At 44.0% G+C, this 15,364-nt stretch overlaps 1 protein-coding gene across 6 annotated transcripts in view; it reads left to right on the top strand.

Moving 5' to 3' along the window:
• The window catches only part of TFDP2 (transcription factor Dp-2), a 631,051-nt gene that overhangs the window by 58,803 nt on the left and 556,884 nt on the right, over positions 1 to 15,364 (top strand). Inside the window, exon 1 of one of the 6 annotated variants that reach the window (XM_086943704.1) lies at positions 14,624 to 14,743. The exons of 4 other annotated variants lie outside the window; for them this stretch is intronic. The gene's annotated coding sequence lies outside the window, so the exon portion shown is untranslated. Of the gene's footprint in view, positions 1 to 14,623; positions 14,744 to 15,364 lie in introns of those variants that run through there. One more of the 6 variants, XM_086943707.1, reaches the window with a different exon arrangement.

The raw sequence follows: 15,364 nt of genomic DNA, 5'->3' as shown, positions 1-15,364 counted from the left end.
TGTGTTGTGTTGGTGATTGGCTCCTCTGGTGGTTGCACTGATGTGGTCCAGCATATTCAGGTATTTGTCCCGTGTTATGCCTAATGATCTAGTGGAGTCAATCACATGTGGAGCGCAGTTGAGTGCCATTAGTTGTATGAGCAATTCTTGAATGGGGGCAGAGTAATTGTTGGGGTGCAATCAGGAGCAATTCTGTCTTGTGTATTTAGCATAAGGCAATTGTGAGTTAACTGTGCCCTTCTGAAAACTCCACAATGGTTGAGAGTTTTGATATCATTGGGTGATGACATTTTCATGTACAATGGAGTGTCTTCTACTTACATGTGATAATGTATGTTTGAGCGATTCAGAATTTCCGTAAGAGGTTCCATAAACAAGTTGAAAAGCGTTGTTCTTTATAGGCTGCTGGGCCCCAGGTATGGGGTCACTAGATTCCCTTTTGATCGCACACAATCTATTGTATTTTCTTGTCCCAAACTCTAACCACAACGTGCACTTATTCCTCTAGATATTGAGATTTTTGTAGGAGGACGACTTTTTTGCTGCTGTTCTATTTTGTCAGTGACTTCATAAATAAACCCACAGCATGTTGGTTGGTACTTGATTTCAGCTACTTTTAAGGGATTTTTTCACTACTAGATGAGCACACATTCTGAGGTCTTTCATCTTGACTGTAGTTGCATCAGCAGGTCTGTGTTATGGGTCAGCTTCTTGAGAACACAGGCAGCATTTCCAGTCAGTGCTTCTACAGAAGTGGGCTAACGCTTTTACAGGAACTGATGACTTTCCTGTGTTTACTAAATGTATGCCCTGAATAATCTTTAGCAAAAACACCTGCTTTCTATGTCCTCTGGGTTCTTCAACCGTATTGCAAAAGCCTGTTTCTCTTCTGCACAGTTGATTGAGTGCCGAATAAAGTTAATAAGCAACATCTTGAAGTTTTCTCTTTAAGTGATGCTGCTTTCCATGCACAAATACTTGTGCTCCAGTTTCTCAGACCTCTCTTCTCTTTGTTTTTTGGTGTGGAAAATAGAGATAATATCTCGACACCTGATACCGTGGTGTACTTGCTATAGTAATTTGTGACACACTAAATGTTACTGACCTTTTTTTAAGTGTATTTATTTATGTGTCTTCAAGTAAATAAATACTTCGAAACATTGCGGCACCGCATGTGAACATTGGATTAGTACGTTATTGTAGCAGTTGGAGACTTTGCTAACTTTTCCTTGATTTTACATCAATTTTGTCTGGTTATTCCTTGTCGTTAAGTAATACACGCAAGGAAATGTCCTATGGTAGGTAGATTCTGCACGTTCTCTTTCTTCAGTCTGCCCCAGTTCTTCCTCACCTAGACTATATTATGTTCTCCATCAACACTTTACCTTCTTGCCACTTTCTCTTTGTTGGGATTTGTTGATCCTCCCATTCCCCGGCACTGTCTCTTCTTGCTAACACAAGTCCCAGTGCACAAATCAAGAGCTTACCCTTGGGCAAACCACATCATTAGCAATCCCACTATTACTAATTGGGGCGATTTGGGGATCAGACAGACAATTCCCTTATTATTTCTTCCCAGTGTGTCTGGATCCTTCTACAGCCCTAGATGAGTGGAGAAGTGTGGCTCACGGTGTAGAGCAGGCAGACCCGGAAGCTGAGGTCAGACCCGGGACCAGGGTTCAATTCCCGACGCGGCAGGGTCTTGAGCTCAAATGTCCACGGACTCGATAATTCTCGTTTCGGTGCCTGCTCTAATCATGGGTTCTCACTCTGCAACTCTGGGCATTAAGCTTGCTTAATCTCCACAACGGCCCCCTGCGGCGGGATGCCTGGCTTTCACCTTGGGGATGCCCTGTAGGGGCTATCTCACAGGGAAAAGCCAGGACGGGTTCCCAAGGCAAGCGCCGGGAAACCTCCGGGTAGCTGTGCGCTCAATAAATGTAATAATAATAATAATAATAATAATAATGATGTGCAGAAACATACCTTCGCAGTGTAACACTCTATGCATGTTGGTGTTTGTCAGTCTTGCCTTAATTGCAACTTCTCTCTGGTTCATTAGTGCAACTTCTATATCTTCCAATGGGCCCGTCTTTTTTCCAGCATCACAGCAGTGAAGAGGTAACCTATTAAATATTTGTGTTGTAAAACATGGACTAACACTGCAGATAAATGGTATACAGAGCTATGAAAATGTTACTTCCTTCTCTAACCGCCCCCTATTTTCTTCTGTCCAATAATCAGTATTACTAATACTGACCCTTAATTGTGTTTTTGTGGTTGGAAACAATGGTTATCTCCAAGCTTCAACACATCAAAGAAAGGGAATACCTCCTGGATATGTGTGATTTTGATTCATTCTGGGGTCTTGCCAGAGATTTAGCTCTGGCGTCTGTCTTGGAGAACACCATAGCAATAGCAAACAAAGCTCAATCTTTGCTTATGTGCATGGTCTGGCAGTCACAGTTGTGATGGTTCCGTAATAGATTCTCCTGTACAGCATAGCAGAGGATACAGAATTACCAGGTAACTCCTTTCAGTAACTTTGTACCTTCCCCTTGACCAATCAGGCCAGGTCACCTGACATCTTACCCTCACTACATGCTCCTTTGGAGGCCCCAGAACTCTATTGTTCAGTCCCTCCTGCTCATCATATACACACTCCCTTTCATGTTGCTGCTCCAAATCCCTTTACTTTCCCTTAAAACCTACAATGAAAAAACAAAACCCATTGAATTCTTAATTCCCCATTCAATTGCCACATCTGTGTGTTCAAAGGATTATACTCTTTAGAGGAAAAAAAGGGGGCTTAAGTGGACTGAAGTTGAATGACTCCGAAAAAGAGATCTGTGTCCCCTTCTTAGTTCCCCTGAAATCATCCATTGATACTTGCTGGGCCTGCTAACCTTGGTGTAGGTTTGAGCACACACTCTCAAATAAACAGAATCCTCAAAGGAGTTTAAAATGTGTCATCTTTGCTGAATCATCCATGACAATACCACCATGGAAGTTGACTATGCCTGCTCTGTAATTGCGAGTCTGTCTGAATAGCCGCCTTACACCTAGATTCCTGTCTAGTCACTTATCCATCCAATCTGCTTTCAAAGCAAGATTGTGCCTCAAACATCCAATCCAAAACCTAAACTTTATAGTCAACATCGGTGTCAAAGCAACCGCATGCCCACTACTTCTCTTTTAAGTAAAAATCCTTATTTCAACAATGTATTAATCAGCTATGCAGAAACATTGCCACCCTAGTCGTAGATGATTTGCCTCAAAATGGTCAACTTAACAGCTGCCTATGTAACATTAGTCTAGGTATTGCAGGCATTCTTCCTCATTAAATATTTCTATGAGCCTTAGTCTTTTGCACAACTATGCATACCATTGATAAGTCACAGTTGATTACATTAACTACGCCTCAAGGTATCAGTTTTCAGGAGCATGTGCTTAGGCCCCAGCTCTCACTTACCTGGACTAGTACCTCTTACCACTCTAAGGCCCCTTCGGCCCTTTCGGACCTGGCATTGTGCCTCAAGTTCCCGCCTCATTCTGGCGCTCCTCTCTCTTGCTCTCAATCTTTGCGCCCCCACTCCTCTGCCTAATTCCAATTCTCTGCTGCTCACACTCTTTTACTACTTTTCATTTTCCACTTTCTCTTGAGCTTACCTTCTGTTATTCTTGCTTTCACCCTTTTGACGGTTTTACCTCTGCTCTTGCCTTTGTGCCCATTTCCACGTCCATTCTCTGTCTCAATCACTCTCCCCCTTTTGATTGCTTTCTATTCGCTCTCACTATTGTGACCATTTTGTTATTGTGCCTGTTCTTCCCCTTGGACCTGTTTTGCTCGTTCGTCCTCATTTTCTCCCTGTTCCTCCCTCTCCTGGGGACTCTCCCACTTCCCCAGTGCTTTTCCGTCTCCCTCCTCTCCTTACCTTTTACCTGCGTCTTTGTTTTAATGCCTTCTCTGGCCTTCTGCTTCTTGCCCCTCCCTAGACAGCCACCTGTGATCCTCCCCCCTGTATTCCCCCCCCTGTGCTCCTCCCCTTCCCAGGACCTTCTTAATGTTGGCAACTGCACAACTGCACCGCTACACATCTTCCACCCTGTAAGCACTCAACCGATGCCTCCATGCCACACCTCACTCCACAGTAGGATCCTTCTAATGCTCTCACAGTCACTTCTACTGCAGAAGCGCTCCTATTCCACTCCACCACATACGCTCACCCCACTTTACATGCATTCTCCTCAACACCTCTCTGCAAACATGCCAACGAGGTTTGGGACCTCATCGACAAGCACTCTCCCGATGTTCCTTTTCCCAGAGAAACCTGGCTCAATCCGTTATCCACCCCAGTTATCACCATGGTCGTCCCGTCGGGCAACAAGATTAACCGCCAAGACAGGCCCACAAAGGAGGCCTCGCCATTGTCTACCAGGAGGCAATCACCTGCACCACCTCCACTGATGAACATGTGCCATTCATGGAGCATATGCACTTCTTACTATAAGCAAGCTATACCACCGCCAACCATCAAAGGCACCCTCCTTGCCTACCGACCCTCTCTTCCAGGCCATGCACCACTTTCGGCAACCTCCTCACTGACTTCATCCCCTCCCCCCTCCACCATCAGCGTTAAGGACTTCATACTGCTGGGTGACCTCAGCTTTCACCTTGATGGCCCAACGGATTCCAAATCCACTGCTTCTTGAGAGCCTCAACAACATCGGACTCACACAGCTTGTCCAAGGCCAAACACACAATGTAGGACACACTCTTATTCCTATCTTCACAGTGAGCAACAGTTACCTTTAACCACCTCACCCCTCTCACCAGGACGGACCACTTCATTGTACACTTCCACATCAATGCACCCCACTCCACAATATCAGGGCCAGCCGGCAACTACAGGTGCAGCTGCAACAAGATAATGGAAGCAAACTGGACTCACCCTCATATCCAAACACTCTGATCTCACCAGTGACCTCCAGAATTGAATTTATTTAATGACATAAGGACCTTCATCAGGGGGATAACAGGCTGTGCTGAGACACTAGCCCCCCTCAAGGAAGTCAAACAAGAACCAATGCGCAAGCCTGCTGGTATACAGAAGACCTGAGTGACTCCCAATGTTATTGCAAACAGCTAGGGTGAAGTGGAGAACCAACCAAGACACCAAGGCAAGGAGCACCGACATATCCACGCTTAGAAGATTCCACACCCAGATCAAAGAAGCCAGGAAAGCAGCCATTGGACTGAATCTGGAAGCCAGCTTCAACAACTGGAAAGAACACTTCAACATCGTCAGAATTCTCCAAACCCTCAGCAGCCACCACCATCATGACTGCATCACTGGACCGCTGCAGGAACCTCTCCAACATTTTTCATAACAAAATGCTAAAGATCTACAGTAACTTCGTACCCAAACACACTTCTGAAGACCCCATTAAACTATGCCCACCGCTACCAAGAACGATCAACTAACGGACTGGAGCTCCTCACTGCAAAAGTCACTGCTGATTCGTGAAAACTATCCACTCGGGAGCCCCCATGACCCCTACCCACACCATATCGAAAACTTGGGAGGATCCTTGATCAGTCATCACCGTCATCAAGCCCTCCATCCATGATGCAACCTTCCCAGGCTGTTTTATTTCATATTGGTACCATGATATAGGTCTAGGGAACATCGTACACTTTCCCTACATCATCTCCCCATCATTTCAAATGATGAGCCTTATAGGGACATAACTCCAAATAATGACAGACTGGTCTTGTATGGACATAACGCCTTATAAGGACTGTAGACTTGTATGGACTAAACCTTTCACCTAGTTCCATGCAGAGGGTGGGTTTTTCCCAATCGATATTGCTAAGACGTCATCCTTAGCACATATGAATAAACTATGAGTACACTCTTCAGGAGGTTCACTTCAACTCCCCCATCGAAGCACAAGGTTTAATTCCCAACGTCATCCTCATACTAAACAATGGGGAACATGCGCACATAGACTGTGTAAATACAGCACCTCTTGCTATCAGTAAGCAGGAGCGAACCGAGATTTCAAGACCGACACACTGACCAGAGATGCTGCAGCTCCAGCATGCCATCACTCCAGCTGACAGTGGTCTGAGGATCCCTTGCGGGGTGTCCAACTCAAGTCCAGGACGAGGTCCCACACTCTCACTATTCAGGTATGGGGGTTTGGCTAAAGCCTAGAAGGATTCTTGGCTCTTAGACTTAGGTTCTTAGGCTTAGGCTCTTTCGCACCTACCCACATGCTAGGTATACTTAGGTATATCTAGACAAGCATCTTTGGAGTATGCACTTTATTTCATAAATGCATTTTATATTCATGTATCTGTTCATGACTATTGTAAAATGGTAGAACAATACTATTTCTTCTTATTCACTGTCCTGCTGGTTCTATCACTATGCTACTGTGTTACAGTTGTAGCCGCACACTTAATTTACATGAGAAGAACTACGGTACAATAAATTCTTATTGTAAACATGCTTGACTGTTTCTTCCGTGTATCTCTCTGAGAGCAAAACAAGCAAGCACGAGTGACTGGGGGAAAAGTAGTATATTGTTTCCACGAGTCTGAGATTATTATGTTCTGAAGTTGCAAAAACGAATCTCTCTGATAACAGGAGATTCTAGTAGCACTGCGAGCTAGTTAATGCGAAAACATAGGCTGACCTATTCGGTGGGAGTGTACAGACTCAGTTTGCCACCAAGCCCACAGTATATGTTATCCGTAAAAAGCGTAGGTCCCGCATGAAAGGGTACTATCGGAACTACACTACAAGGTAACTGGAAATACGCCAAGGTCAAAGCTGTCCTGAAAAACCCCTCACTCTTAACCTTCCCTTTCAAAGTCATGGAGAAAGAGATCAACAGGCAACTTTCCAATCATCCAGAACAGCACCACCTCCTGGTAATCACCCAGTCAGGAGTCCGCAGCAACCACAGCATGGAAACTGCTCTCATCTCAGCAGCCAACCACATCTGGGCCACCATGGACAGAGGGGAGACTGCTGCCCTATCCCACAGCTCCCACAACTCAAGACTCCAGAAGTCCAGAATAATAGGAGCCGCCCTGAGAGGAATTGCCTCCTTCCTCTCCCATAAAACCCAGCAATTCACATACCTCTGAACCCAAGAACCTAATCTGTGGAGTCCCTCAAGGACCTTCCCTCAGCCCTACCCTTTTCAACATATACATGGCACCTCTTACCCGTATCATAAGAGTTCACAGAATCAACATTGTGTCCTATGCTGACAACACTCAGCTTATCCTCTACCACACAGACTTCACCAAAACCACTAGGACTTAACATCCTGCATGACCAACGTGGCAAACTGAATGAAGGAGAACTTCCTAAAACTCAACACAGAAAAAACGGAGTGCAAACTGAAGTGGCCGTGGGTAAAAAAACAATGGATTGGAATGCTGCCTCAAGTGATTGCCTGTGGTTAGACGTATTGCAAGCATTCTTCCCATCACATTTTGGAGTGGAACCCGAGATAACAATCCTGCATTTAAGCATGTGATTGACTAGGTTCTCCGTTAAACAGTAATCTGAAAAGGAACATGTCATTTTGGGTACACTCTCACAATTTTGTAGTGTCGTACCAGACAGCACACATTTTTATTTATTTGGAAAGAACAATTGAACCTAATGCCGAGTTCACATTCGAATCATAGTAGATATTCAGGAAAAAACAACTCTGAACCCTCGCACACCCCGTTGACATGCTTCATCATTAGGTCTGTTCTTTGGTTTGACCAAATGACCCTACTGGACTCACCAAAGGTTCATCTGTTTGTGTTGTGCTGGAAATCGAAAGATGGAGGTTGCACAGTGGTTGCTTGGGGAGTAAGGATTAAACATCCAGAAAGAGTTGTAAATTAAAATTGTGTCGTGAAAGACAGAGTTATTGTATGGTGAGTGATAATAGAAGGAAAAATGCTTCCGGGATAAACCAAGTTACTTTGAGGTACCGTGAGAAAATAACCTTTTGGTTGAAGAAGTGGTATTTATCCAAAGTGTAAATAAAACTGGCCTTTTGAAGCAAATGTATTTTCATAATATTCTGAGTAGATATTTGAGTAAAAATGCATTCTGAGTTAGGGACACTAATTACTGACATTATTTCCTTGGTCGGTAAGGCCAATTGCTATGACTGAGGTTTCGTGATGTGACATGTTTGGAGTCATATTGTCATGCTAACTCATCTAGCATATTTTTATCATCACTGCTATTGTCCAATGCTTAAATCATCAAAATTGGTGTAAACTAAGAGAAACATTTGCTCTCAACATCTGAAAAGGTCTATGTAGCCTGAGTTGTATCTGTCATTTGTGATTTTTTTAAGATGTATCTAAACTCTGGGATAGCTCACAAGCTTTTGTATTTGTGTAACTTATCAATTTCCCACCCTCTCTTTTTCATGTACAAAAGTAGTCCTAATATAAGATTGAAAATCTGCTTAGGAGGAATAGTCATAATATGGCTTATAATCTACTTGGAAAGGGCAGGAAGGAGAGATGAAATGATAAAAGATGTTCTGCACATATTTGAAATGTTGAAAAATATATAGGTGACTGTGTCACATTGCATTGTTAGATTATCTGAAGTGCCTGTAAAACATATGACCTTTTATCAAATTGTATGGCAAGTAAAGTAAGTTCTGGCACCCCATCTTTCAAACCTCTTGTGGAGCATTAGGCTAACTTGGCAGTCTTTAAACGTAAGATATGTCCTGTCAAACTTGTTAGAGCTTTCTGACATTTTAGCGGTTTATTAGGTCGAGCATTCAAGACCTCTTGTATATACTTTAGTATATACTTATATTTGTATGACCTTTGTGGGCTCTGGAGATCAGCCCTAGGACTTGTCTGCTTCCGCTTAGGGACTTTTTTTCTGTTCAAGTGCCTCTATTTAACTGTCTTGATAGAAAATGACCAGCAGAGGTCAGTAAAATACCAGGATCACTTTAGCAATCTCTAGATTCCAGTCCACAGAAATTATCTTCCACGAGCACCTGTAGCCAAAAATATTTTTTTCAAATCTTGTATTTTCAGTGATCTGACAGCCCCAATTTTATGTTAAAATCAGAGTTTTGGACCAGACCGTTTCCCGCTGAAAGGCAATATTTCTCTTCATGTGTTCCCATACCTGGCGTGTCACGCAGTTTGGTGCTTACTTTCCCTCCATGTTCAGGAACAGTAGATGTTTCAGCACCCAGGCTAATTTCCTGCATAGCTAAATACATATAGGGTCCCAAAGGCGAGACCGATTGCATTGCAAATGCTTGTTTTACTATGTGCCCTTATTTTACCAAAAGGTTGGGGTGCCTATTTACGTTCCCTCAGTTTAAAAGGTCACCAGCAAGGCACTTGCTAACCTTCTAAAACTGAAACGTGTAGAATGTTTCAAGTTTTGAAACTAGTAGTTAGCATAATGATGAGATCACTGAAAGTGGCATCTTACATCCTCTGGCATGATGATGACATCACAGGTCATCCTATTATGTGCTACGTGACATGGATCAGACAAAAACAATACATGTCCTCTGATCCAGATTTATTCATAAGAAATCTATGCTCCCATAAATTAGTGATTTTTTTCCACTGTGACCCCTGTTACCTCAGTAGTACATATTTTAATCAGCAGACATACCTGTCGGTTGGTAACTTCAGCATCAGCTGCAATGCATACATGTCTGTAAACCACACTGTTTTACGATACCTGTCTAATTCTGTTGATTGCTCAGGAACCTGGGTGTACCCTCTTAACCCTTTCAATCTGCAACGTATCCAAACGAATAATGTTGGCTACAAGGTATCTGTAAAGGATACATTTGCAGTAAACGTGGCAACCTATCTAAATTAGTAGTGTTGGCAAGTAAGCAGCTACTATGTTTCTGGAGTGCCTGGAAGTTATCAAAATGTGTAGCAGAACTAATGCGGAGTTGGGGACGCTAATAGCTGACATTATTTCTTTAGTTCAAGAGGGCACTTGCTACCGCTGTTGTTTCATGATGTGACCTGTTTAGACACGCCTCGTCACCTTAACTAATCTAGCAAACTTGTTTTTTTCTTCTGTATCACTACTACTCAGTCTGATGCCTCGACCATCAAGATTAGTGTAACCAAAGAGATTTTTTTTGCTCTCGAAACCTGAAAAGGTCTGTGTAGGCTTAGTTGAACCTGTGGTATGGGAATTTTTCAGATGTGCCCAAAAGTTGACCAAATGTAACCGGATTACTCTTACAAAACAGATTTAGAAGTCCATTAACTTTAGAAGAATGAAAGGATGAGCCTGTTTTATCAGGAGCTGAACCTGTGAACATAACGTCACACACAGGTGATCCATCAGACCACTGAGCCCTCTTATATAATGGTTGATTGCTCGTCATATGTCTGGAATGAAAAGGGTGATGTTAATATCAATACTTTATTAACTGTGTGATTACTTAAAATCTTTACAGTATTAAACACATAAGCAACACCCCCCCTCCCGTCCCCCTTCCCTAAAGAGCTTCCCGGAATTCAAAGTAAAAATGCACCATGCCTGCAGGGGCTCTGTTTACTCCTTTGCTTCCTTTTAAGACTGCAAATCAAAATGAATTAAAATGTTTTTTCACACAAATTTTTGCTTAGACTTTTAAGGATCAATGGTTATATAAAATTCATCGGGGTACTTCCTCCGTAATCTCGGTTGTCGTTGATCAAAGTCCTTGCTGTGCCCCCTACTGGGCCCCACACTTGCTTTGTGATCCGATTGTCCGTACTGAGAGCCCCTGGGTTGAGTGGCGTCCATCGGGGCTAGGGCGCCAGCTGGTTTCATTACTGAATAATTGCGAGCCTGGAATCTAAAGCCTGTTGCTGGGAGTCAAGTGCAATTATAATTTGATGAGTAAACTTGCCGACTCTAGCATGTAAGCAGGTAGTGGTTTCTGATAAGCACCATTCCGAGGCCGTCTCTGCAGGTTCTGAGACCTTTGTCTCTTAAAGCGGGGCGTAACAAACAATGGCGATCGATGGCCAACTTGTGGGGCAGCAGCAAAGAAGATGTAACCAGGATTCTCTGTGGTAATTGCATAGCCGACAGGAGACGATGTTGTCTTGAAATCCAAGATCTTGAGGGCAGTACGGCGTAAAAAAAGGATTTTCCTTCATTCCTGAGCTGAGAATGAGGTTTGCTTGTATTGTTGAGCTTTCCCGGGAATGTATAAATTGTCAAGTGCCAGTGTGAGGGAGTTATACTGGAGTGAGCTTCGATCCAGTTCAAATGAGATGGTCTGGACTTGGCGCTTCACAGCTTTAGCCCAGGCAGAGTAAGGAATTTCGTAAAGGGCATGCTCCCTGCCTCTATTTTCAGACAATCTATTGCTTGATCCAGCTTAGTGTGCCATAGGGAACCCGCTGCCTTAAAAATCGTTTTTAGAAAGTTTTTGTGAGTGGTTTCGGGTGCTTTCAGTACTCTGATATAAAATGTTATTAGGTCCCCCTGTAGTGCCAAGTCCGGCCTACTTAGTTCCTATTTCCAGCCTCAGTCTGGTGTTCCATGCTTGTCTGGGCACCTGTAGCACAATCTTATAAGCTTTTATCTGGGCTACATTGATGGCTTTCTCTAATGCGCCTGGGAAGGAACAGTGACCGTCAGTAATTGCTGGAATTAGTTTTGCCCTAAGTACTGTCAGCATGGGCTCTGTGGATGGACTTGCTAGGCGATAGCTTAGACGTCTAAGTGACAGAATTATTCTGTTGATTCACGGTGTTAGCTCCTTTATGTATTTAGCTGTTGTAGCCCTCTTTGTTACCCATACCCTCAAGTAGCTGTAAGATGTAGCTGTCTTAATTTGGTGCTCTCCCAGAGACCAGGTTGCTTGCTTTTTGTGTGGATATTTGCCAAATGTTATTATCTTTGTCTTCTTCTCATTTATTTGCAGGCTGTTTTCCTGGTTGTACATTGCTAGACTTTTTTATGCTCTTTGGAGGCCCACCCTGGTGTGGTCCATGATCACTGTGTCGTCCGCATACTGAAGGGTTACCAGGGTCATCTTGCCCAATCTCGGTGGTACAAGGCTGGCGTCTTTCAAGGCGTGCCCCAGGTCTGCTGTGTACAGGTTGAATAATAGTGGGGCTTTAGCCCGATGCGATTCTCAGGGTTGCAATTGCTGGACTTAGTTTGACCTTGACCCATGTCCCCTCATAGAGGGCTTTTATCGCTTTAAGAGGGTTCCCAGGATCCCCCATGTTTCGAGTTTAGCCCATAATCATCCTCTATTAACCCTGTCGAAGACTGTGGAGTAGCCTATAAAGCAGCAAAACAGGGGCAGCTTGTTATTCATTACCCCTTGCTTCGAGAGATATGACAGCGCTAAGATGTTGTCCATAATGGAGCTATTTGCCCTGAAGCCAGTTTGATAAGGTGGAGGATACCGTTCTTATCCAACCAGTCCTCTTTGTCCCTTAGTGGTAGGCAGGCATAAACCTTTGCTTTGATGTCGAGCCGGCTATTAGCCTGTAGTTAGTGGGGCTCAAATTGTCTGCCTTCTTGTGTATTGGAAATAGGATATTGCCTTTCCAGCATTGTGGTAATATTGCTGTGAAGTGCGAGTGATTATAATATAGCGGGTAAGGATGGATGCAAAGAAGGCTAGAGCGGACTTGAAAACTTGAGCGGGAATGAAATGAAATGAAATGAAATGAAAAATTCCATTTATATAGCGCATAACTGCCCGGAGGCCTCGCAGCGCTGATGACTGATTACTGTGTTCGACTGCAGGGCAGAGTTAGTACGCCTTTGAGAACAGGTAAGTTTTTAAGTCTCTCCTAAATGACATCAGATTATCATTTTGTCTAAGGGACAGAGGCAGGGAATTCCATGCCTTTGCTGCTGAGCAAGTAAATGAACGGCCACCCCAACGGGCTTTCTTGATTTGGACTTGATTTGACCAAATGGGAATGCCATTTGGTCCTGTGGCCCCATCAGTTCTTATCGCCCTTATGTACCTGACGGTCTCCTCCACTATGTAAGCGTCAAACTGACTGGGCACTGTGGATTCTTCCTGCTCTCTCTGAGGATTGATGACTTTGGCGGGGGCCTGAAACCTCTCTGAGATGTTAATACTTAGCTGAATGTTACTTGGGAGGATGAAGGCCAAGTAGGAACTGCAGAGATTTTAATCTGTTGATTGTTGGTTACACATAGATCCTTTTCACTGGCAATTTTTGTTGATAAGCTGAGAATGGAAATTGTAGAATGTTCAAGCATCCGTGTTATATTTGATGAATCAGTAGCAACATGACTAATTTTTCATAGATGTAACCTTGGCTCGAAGTATTCTGCATTGTGACTTCACTTACCCTGATGATGGATTCAACCCAGATCTGTGACTGAAAAGTTTCAGCTCTCCGTCCATCATCTCCTTGTGTTTGCTTTGTAGAGAGTGCAGCACCATAGAACTCAGAAGTGTACAATGGAGTGTCATAAAATGCATTGGTCTAGATTATAGTGGTGAATAGTAGAGTGCAATTGCGTAGAGTACGGTGGTGTAGAGTGGCTTAGAGTGCAGTGGCGTAGAGTGGTGCAGAGTAGAGAGGCGTAGAGTGCAGTGGTTTAGAGTAGAGTTCAGTGACCTAGAGTAGATTGTTTGAGTAGAGTGGAGTGGTGCGGTGCAGAGTAGAGTGCATTGGTGTAGTGTGGAGTGGCGTAGATTAGAGTGGCATACAGCGGATTGGCGTTAAGTGCAGGGGTGTAGATTCGAGTGGTACAGAGTAGAGTGCATTGGTGTACCGCTTATTTAATAGAGTTCATTGTTGAAGAGTGGCATAGAGTGAAGGGGTGTAGAGTGCAGTGATGTAGAGTAGAGTGGCTTAGAGTGCATTGTCGTAGAGTGGTGTAGAGTAGAGAGAGGCATAGAGTAGAGAGGCATAGGGTGAAGTGATGCTGAGTGGATTAAAGTTCAGTGGCCCAGAGTGGAGTGTGCATGGTATGGTAGTACACTGTCATTACAGACATTTTTTTTTAACAAACTTTATTGAGCCACAAAGCAACATCAGAATATCATAGCAAATACAGCATGGCGTTTGTCCCCATCCGATGTATTACCTTTCCTTAAAGTATTGATTTGGGAGAAGTGTTTGTTGTTATATATTGTGTTTTCTCTGCATTCTTCTCCTCAATTATTTACTTAACCAGGGACCCTCTTGTGTTTCCCATAGTGGTTGACGACAAAATTAAACGTATGGATAATGTACCCAGCGCCCCAACAACAGGCTCTGTAATCGTCTATGAGACGATTTGATAACTTTTGAATGTGCCCCGTGAGTTTGTAAAGTTCTTTTTGTTAATTTTAAGTGTAACATTTTATTTCTTTGCGTTCGCTTCCGGTGAGCTGAGCGGGGTCAAAGGTCATATAATATCGCATGCTGCGATGCTACTGCCTTCATCAGCTTGATAAAAACGAAAACGGATTTGCATGCCTTAAAACACACCAGAGTCGCCCTTGAACTTCGAGATGGCGTGCTCCTTCGCCCCATGCCCCCACCTCTTGTGGCCTGCACGAGCTCCTCCGCCTCGAGTGAAAATGAAAGTGATGTGTTCGCATGCCGCTCTGCTTTGCAGCGTGACTCCACATTTCTGAGGAGGGCTCCAGCTGCACCTCGAGGCTGCATGATTGAGATAGCCGGGGTGCCTCTTCTCCACAGCTGGGCGTGACCGTAGGTACCGCGAGCACTGACCGCGCGCCGCGCTTCCGCATACCCATGGCTGGAGGGGCTTGGAGCAGCACCATGCTTTTGTTATCGGCCCCTTCCTGCTGTCTGTGTGCATGGTTCAATGAAAACCCCAGCGAGTGAAGTACAGCTACGCGGTGACTGCGTTTTAGTGAACACATTTCTTGTGTACTTTCTCTGAAAAAGGTTCAACAGCATCTTTGTTTGTGCCCATCAGGTCCTTGACTAAATGTTATTTGTGAACAAGCATTGGCAAAGCCACTCGGTCTCGCCTATGCAAGAGCTACTGACTTTGCCAATATGTTTTAGCCATGTTGTACACCAACGTGGTTGCTGTTCAGCATGGCTAATAGTTAGTGGGGTAAAGGAGAGTGGCATGGAATGCCGTAAAGGGGAGTAGAGAGGAGTGTTATGTAGGGGCGTATAGAGAGTTGTGGAGTGGCGTAGAGCTGAGTGGGGATCAGGGAAGTGGAGTGTCGTGGAGTGGTGTAGAGTTGTGGAGTGTCGTGGTGGGATAGTGTCTTAATGTGGAGTAGAGTTGAGTGTCATAGAGGAGAGTATAACATTTTATAAATAAAAAAAATAATAGTGTTGGAGAGTAGGATG

The sequence above is a fragment of the Lissotriton vulgaris genome, chromosome 11 (genome assembly GCF_964263255.1).
Source record: "Lissotriton vulgaris chromosome 11, aLisVul1.2, whole genome shotgun sequence".
In the NCBI taxonomy this organism is placed as follows: Eukaryota; Metazoa; Chordata; class Amphibia; order Caudata; family Salamandridae; genus Lissotriton; species Lissotriton vulgaris.
Note: the sequence above shows the minus strand (reverse complement) of the source record. Positions and strands in the feature narration are given on the sequence as shown.